The sequence below is a fragment of the Rana temporaria genome, chromosome 3 (genome assembly GCF_905171775.1).
Source record: "Rana temporaria chromosome 3, aRanTem1.1, whole genome shotgun sequence".
NCBI classification, from domain to species: Eukaryota; Metazoa; Chordata; class Amphibia; order Anura; family Ranidae; genus Rana; species Rana temporaria.
This window is the reverse complement of record NC_053491.1, coordinates 226,759,627-226,767,121: the sequence shown is the minus strand read 5'-3', so window position 1 is coordinate 226,767,121 and position 7,495 is coordinate 226,759,627. Positions and strand designations below refer to the sequence as shown.

The window sequence follows — 7,495 nt, the reverse complement described above, 5'->3', positions numbered from 1 at the left end:
TTTCTGCCTCTACTTTTTGAAGATATTTCTATGTAAATGTTTTTATAGTTGGAGCACATGAAGAATTTATTAGGCAGTACACAGAGTTCAGGCATGCTTCTGGAAGGCAAGAGTGATGCCGCGTACACACCATCACTTTATGTGATGAAAAAATACGACACTTTCTGTGAAGTAAAAAATGACGTTTTTGAAACTTCAATTTTCAAAGACGAAGTTGCCTACACACCATCGTTTTCTCACAATGATCTTGCAAAGTGAGGTTACGTTCCACCACGTTTTACCATTGAAGCTTGCTTCTGGGCATGCGTGGATGAAAAAACGTCTTAGAAAACGACGTTTTTTGCTACACACGGTCAATTTCTGTGAAGTAAAAAGTGCACTTTTGAAAAACGACACATAAAATTGAAGCATGCTTCAATTTTTTTTGGTCGTTTTTTACAAGACATAAAACGACGTTTTCCCCCACACACGGTCAATTAAAGTGACGTTTTTAAAAACGTCATTTTTTTTCATCACATAAAGTGATGGTGTGTACGCGGCATGAGGCTTCGAAAGTATCTCCAGGAATAGAAAGCCTCAGGCCCCATACACACGAGAGAATTTATCCGCGGATACGGTCCAGCGGACCGTTTCCACGGATAAATCCTCTCAAAGATTTCCGCAGATTTCTATGCGATGGAGTGTACACACCATCGCATTGAAATCCGCGCGGAAATCCTCTGGCGATGACGTGTCGCGCCGTCGCCGCGATTATGACGCGGCGACGGCGCGACGCTGTCATATAAGGAATTCCACGCATGCGTCAAATCATTACGACGCGTGTGGGGAATCCCTTTGGACGGATGGATCCGGTAAGTCTGTACAGACGAGCGGATCCATCCGTTGGAATGGATTCCAGCAGATGGATTTGTTGTGCATGTCAGCAAATATCCGATCTGCTGGAATCCATCCCAGAGGAGATTTCTCCGCGGAAACAGATCCGCTGGCGTGTACACACCATAGGATCTATCCGCAGAAACCCATTTGCTGGGATTTATCTGCGGATGGATTCTATCGTGTGTATGGGGCCTCACACTTTTATGTAAAGCAGATACACTATATTGCCAGAAGCATTGGGACGCTTGTCTTTACACACTCATGAACTGTAATGGCATCCCAGTTTTAGTCTGTAGGTTTCAATATTGAGTTGGCCCACCCTTTGCAGCTATAACAGCTTCAACTTTTCTGGGAAGGCTGTCCACAAGGTTTAGGAGTGTGTCTATGGGAATGTTTGACCATTGTTTCAGAAGCGCATTTGTGAGGTCAGGCACTGATGTCTTCACCCCAAACTCACTCATCCATGTCTTTACGGACCTTGCTTTGTGCACTGGTGCACAGTCATGTTGGAACAGGAAGGGGCCATCCCCAAACTGTTCCCACAATGTTGGGAGCATGAAATTGTCCAAAATGTCTTGGTATGCTGATGCATTATAAGTACCCTTCACTGGAACTAAGCCCAACGCTAACTAAGCCCAGCCCTTGAAAAACTACCCCACATGATAATCCCCCCATCTACCAAATGATTTGAACTAATGCACAAAGCAAGGTCCATAAAGACATGAATGAGGTGTTTGGGGTGGTGACTGGCCTGCACAGAATAAGTTGAAGCTGTTATAGCTGCAAAGGGTGGGCCAATTCAATATTGAACCCTATGGACTAAGACTGGGATGCCATTAAAGTACATGTGCGTATAAAGGCAGGGGTCTCAATACTTTTGGCAATATAGTGTATATACTGTAGCAAGGATGTTAAATAAAATAAACATTTTAGGGTAGTCAGTGGCCATTACCAAGAGACTATTCGGAAGAGATAAGCTAACAGTTGTGTTCAATTGGCACTTCTTGATAAACATAGAAGTCAATGAATACAAATCATACAGCTCCAGACATATAAAGTATGCAGCGACAGACATGAAAAATAAATGAGATGGATTAAAACTACAATGTGATGTGTATATGACAAGACAGTATGGCCTAAGAGAAAGCCTTAGGGCAAAAATAGACAGCAATCTATTACCAGAAATACTTTCAGCCTGGTTATTGCCAATGGAACATCTTCAAGTATAGAGATGTGCTGTACAATTGTATTTATGTAGTGGGCATAGTGTTAACAGAAAATCAAATATTTCTTTGGAATGCATCCTAGACAGTGGGGGAGATTTACAAAACATGGTGCACTCAGAATTTGGTGAAGCTGCACATGGTAACCAATCAGCTTCTAACTTCAGCTTGTTCAATTAAGTTTTGACAATAAAAACGAGAAGCTGATTGGTTTCTAAGTAGAGCTACACCCGATTTTGCACACTCCAGTTTTAATAAATATACCCCAGTGTTTTTATTATTTCAAGTGAAAGTGCACTTTTGAATCCACATAATTGTGTTTGCCATATGCCTGAAGACCCCTTCTTTTTTTTTGTTTACAAACTTTTTATTAGGTACAAAATAGTGGTAAAAACCATGATATCTTAAATCAAGAAAAATACAGTGTATAGATTTTATCATTATTAAGAAATATGAAAAAAGTAGAATCAGTAGATGATAAGATTATTACATCAAAATTATCAAACATGCAATCCAGTAGTAATTCGTCGTGCGACGTGGCTCCCAAACAAAATTGACGCAATTTTTTTCCCACAAATAGAGCTTTCTTTTGGTGGTATTTGATCACCTCTGCGGGGTTTTTTTCTGCGCTATAAACAAAAGAAGAGCGACAATTAAAAAAAAAAACACAATATCTTTTACTTTTTGATTTAATAAATATCATAATTTAAAAAAAAAAATGTTGCCTCAGTTTACACCTATACGTATTCTTCTACATATTTTTGGTAAAAAAATAAATAGCAATAAGCGTATTTGATCAGTTTGCACAAAAGTTCGAGCGTCTACAAAATAGGGAATAGAATTATGGCATTTTTGTTTTTATTTATTTTTTAATAGTAATGGCGGCGATCTGCGATTTTTATTGTGACCGTGACATTGTGGCGGACATATGGGACACTTTTGACACATTTTTGGGACCATTCACATTTACACAGCGATTAGTGCTATAAAACTGCACTGATTACTGTGTAAATGTGACTGGCAAGGAAGGGGTTAACACTAGGGGGCGCTGAAGGGGTTAAATATGTTCCCTAAAGTGTGTTCTAACTGTAGGGGGAGGGGGACTCACAAGGGGAGGAGATCGATGTGTGTTCCTTTATACTGGGAACACACATCAGTCTCCTCACTGCTGACAGGACATGGATCTGTGTGTTTACACACACAGATCCATGGTCCTGCCGTGATTGCGGGCAATCACGTGTGCCAGGCAGACATCGCGGCCGCCGGGCACGCGCACCGGGTTCCGAGCAATGCCGCGGCGGCGTGAGCGCGCCCCCCCTAGCAGCCGGGAATGCAAGGACGTCATATGACGTCCACTCTGAAGGACGAAAGGTTACCGCCGATGTAATTTTACTATGACTCGGTAGGGAAGTGGTTAAAGAGCGACACTTGTAAAGGAAAGATACATTTAGGAACACAAGAGGCAATGGGGTTGATTTACTAACAGCAAATAAGTTGTTTACTTTGCAAGGGATTTTTTTCTTTGCAATGGAATTTATCCTTATTTATAAAAGAGGTGACGTTCTGCTGAATTCCATCATCCAATCACATGCAAGAGAAAATACAGTTTTTTATATTTTCTTTGATTTGGCTTGCAAAGCGAACAGCCAATTTAATAAATCAACTCCAATGTGCCTGCAATAGAAGGACAGTTGTGAAGGAAAGGTGGAATTGATTATAAAAAAAAGGGATGGTTCCTCTAAAAAGGAGAAGACAAAAACATTTAAATGAAAGAGTTTGGGTTCAAAAAATGGGACTATTCCTCCAAAAAAAAAGATGGATTTGGTCCAAAAGGACAAAAGGATAAAGTGATTTGAAATCAAAAAGAGTAAGGCCGCGTACACACGGTCGGTCCATCCGATGAGAACGGTCCAAAGGACCGTTGTCATTGGTTAACCAATGAAGCTGACTGATAGTCTGATGTGCCTACACACCATCAGTTAGAAAAACGATCGAGTCCAACGCGGTGACGTAAAACACAACGACGTGCTGAAAAAAACGAAGTTCAATGCTTCCAAGCATGCGTCGACTTGATTCTGAGCATGCGTAGGTTTTTAACCGATGCTTTTGCATACTAACCATGGGTTTTGAACTATCTGTTAGGCATCCATCGGTTCAATTTTAAAGCAAGTTCTTCGGTTTTTTTGACCAAAGGATAACTGACCGATGGGGCCCACACACCATCGGTTTGGGCCGATGAAACGGTCCTTCAGTCCGTTTTCATCGGTTTTGACCGACCGTGTGTACGCAACCTAATTGTTTATCGAATAGAAAAGCAGCCATGAAGAAAATATGGATTAGGGCCCACCAAAATAATTTTTCTTCAAATAAAAGGACAAGTGTGAAAGAAAGATGGATTTGGGTCCAGAAAACAGAATGTCCCTTGAAAAACCTGGGCAATCGGGAGCTACGCGGATAACATGCAATCAAGCTGCATTGTTCAAACCTGGTCTTTTATGATAAGCTCTCCACACTGACTAGCAATTCGTTACAGTTGCTAGAAATCCTGCCCATATGCTAAGAGTTATCGCCTCCATCTGACCATGTTAGGATGTTATTTGTAACTGTACATCCTGCATCTATTATGATTCCTTCATCACCTCACACTCTCGCCTCTCTTTGGTTGTGTAATAGTCCCAACTCTTTTTTTTTCCCTTTCCCTTGCTGAGTCCTAGTATGATACAGAGTAATCTGATGGGAGAAAAACATTCACTTGTGTCTTTCTCTCCTCCCACACTCATGACTGCAGCAAGCAGCTAGAAGCAGCGCCAGGAGAAGGAGTGAGAGAAGGCAGAGGGGATCTCAGGCGTCCAGGTTCATTGCCGTGACTCACAAGGTAGTGGCATTATTTCCATCACTCCTGAGCCCAGGGAGATCTCGTGTTGCTACACCTCTCCTGGGCTACCTTACCCTGACTTTTTAGATTTTTATTGCTCTGCACTGATACTGAGCACAAGACCTGCTCTGTGATCTCTATATAGCAAGGTATCATTTATGCCTTTATTTGCTCTGTGTGTGTGTGTGCTTGTGTGTGTTCTTGGTCTCATCACTGGTACCTAGACACATGTCAATGTTATAGAAAGGATGTCTGTCTGCTGAGGATGGCAATGCCATCAAAAAGGGGGCAGCACGTGCTGAAACAGTAGATGCTCTCTAGTCAATGTGGCATGATTCTTTAATGTACATTTCAGCAAGTGAATGTGTTATGACTATTCAATTTAGATTTTAGTACATGCATCCAACTCAATGTGTCGTGATTAATTACCGTAATGTAGATTTAAGGTTTTTTTTTTAACACTTCCATTTTCAAAAAATGTTTATGTTAACTTGCTGTACTTTATTTCAGTTTTTGCACACTTGCACCTTGCTTTTATTAAAAAAAAAAAAAAAATGATCGCCATGTGTGCGTCACTTGAGACACAGAATAGCAGCTTTTATCTTCTGCGATTCATTGAGGCTGATGTAGTAAAGGATTTCAGAGTGTTCACGCAATAAAATGTGTAAAAAATGTCTTCAATTATCAAATCATGTGAAAAGAAAATCCCTCTTTACTTATTAACCTGCACATGATTGTATAATTGAAATTAATATTCACATATTTTATTATGTGCTGCTATGCCTATAGCAGGCATTGGAAACATTCCTTTTAAAAATGGCCCTTTATACTGTACTTCATCGCTGGTTTGTACGCTTCAACATCAATGCTGTCATTAGAGATACATATAATAGCTGTTTCTGTGGAGGTTTTTTATTTAATTATTTATTTTTTAATGTTGAACATTTGACATTTTTTTTTTTTTTTTTTGATTGCACATTGGTTTTTTTTTATTAACAAACATCAGATGTCAAAATATTGCCTTGTTCTGTTCTTTGAACATTTGAAATTTGAAATGTGATCCAGCGTATTACCCAAAAAGAAGCGCAAAACGTGGTCAAGGTTCTGCAAATAATTTAAACATATAATATGATATAATAGAAAGATCCAGCCAAACGAAATAAGCTTTATTATGTTGCATTGTGAGTCTCTTCAATATTTTAGGTGACTAAATACTAGAGAGTGACAGATTTGAGTTACCTGTGCTGTGTATTCAAAGCCCAGGTCTCTTTCCGGTAGGGCATAGCATGAGGTCATGTAATTAGCAGAAGCTATGCCATTCATGCCTCGTTCTTTCATGTGGAAGCAAGTTGTAGTCAATTTATCACAGTATGGCTACATCAGTGACTTTAGCATTTGTGTTCTGCTGTAACATTTTAGCAGAGGGGATTCCATTTCTTTGTATTGCATGCAGCTAGATGTGTGTTTCCAAGGAGACGGCCTGCCATCGTACTTATACTCTCTGCCTCCACTATTTGGGCTTTGTGTGTGTGTGCGTGTTTTTTTTTTTTTTGTTCTACCTCTTTTATTGTCTGTACCTTGCCCATTCTTCCCCTCATCTCAAGCTAGTTTTTCTTGACTCTCACTACAGAGCTCATAGCCTTGGGAAATATCCTGGATCTCTTATCTCATCATAAATAAACATATTTGATGCAGGTGACAGTTGCTTGAGGCTGTTTAGTTTTGGTGTAGGCACTTGTGGGACTGAATAGTCTTTACACCTCTAGACTGTAAAATGGAAGGGAATTATTGCTCCAAATGAATCTAAATTCTTTTAGAAAACCGTAACATGCTTTTGGTTGGTTTTTTCACATTTGACATAATGGAGTAGTTATATAAACTGTTGCCAGATAGTAGAAAGTAGAACAACACCACTATTTGTAGGTGGTAATGGGAAAGTTGTTAATGTCCACCATAGGTGTGCCAGGTGCGCCTGGACACACCCTAATCACTCCAAGTGCATGTGTGCCGGCGCGGAGATGGGAAATATCTCCCTCTGACCAGTTCTGCCAATAATAAAGTGCTACCGTACTTCTCTTTCACTGTACCGACTCTGCCATAAGAGTGTGTGTGTCTGTATGTACCGGTATGTATATAAATAAATATATATGTATATATACACGCTTGTCTTTGAGCTTTGGAGTGCACACCCTAATGCAGTAGGCTACCTATAATGTTCACCATAACAAACGCGCAAACAATTGGGACTTAATGGAAATGATTCCAGGCTCTGGTGCACCATGGTTTAGGCACATTATTGAAATATCACCCCCGTTTAATGTTTGCTGAAGTGTAGCTTCACCATGACAGCACTTAGCTGCAGGGAAGCTGTAAACAGTCACCTTCGAAGTGTTGTTCAACACCTTCATGCATATTCCTATGTTGTGTGGGAGGCTGCAAGAATACATCAGCCCCAATGCGTAGCTACGGTTTAGAACTGCCAGGATAATAAAAGCTTACTGATGAAAGGATTATATATATA

General features: G+C 40.2%; 1 protein-coding gene across 1 annotated transcript in view; it reads left to right on the top strand.

The window, feature by feature from the left end:
- The first annotated feature begins 4,612 nt into the window (after window positions 1–4,612).
- Window positions 4,613–7,495, top strand: part of GPRIN1 (G protein regulated inducer of neurite outgrowth 1) — a 92,937-nt gene continuing 90,054 nt past the window's right edge. The window contains exon 1 of the mRNA XM_040344394.1: window positions 4,613–4,974. The gene's annotated coding sequence lies outside the window, so the exon portion shown is untranslated. The remainder of the gene's footprint in view (window positions 4,975–7,495) is intronic.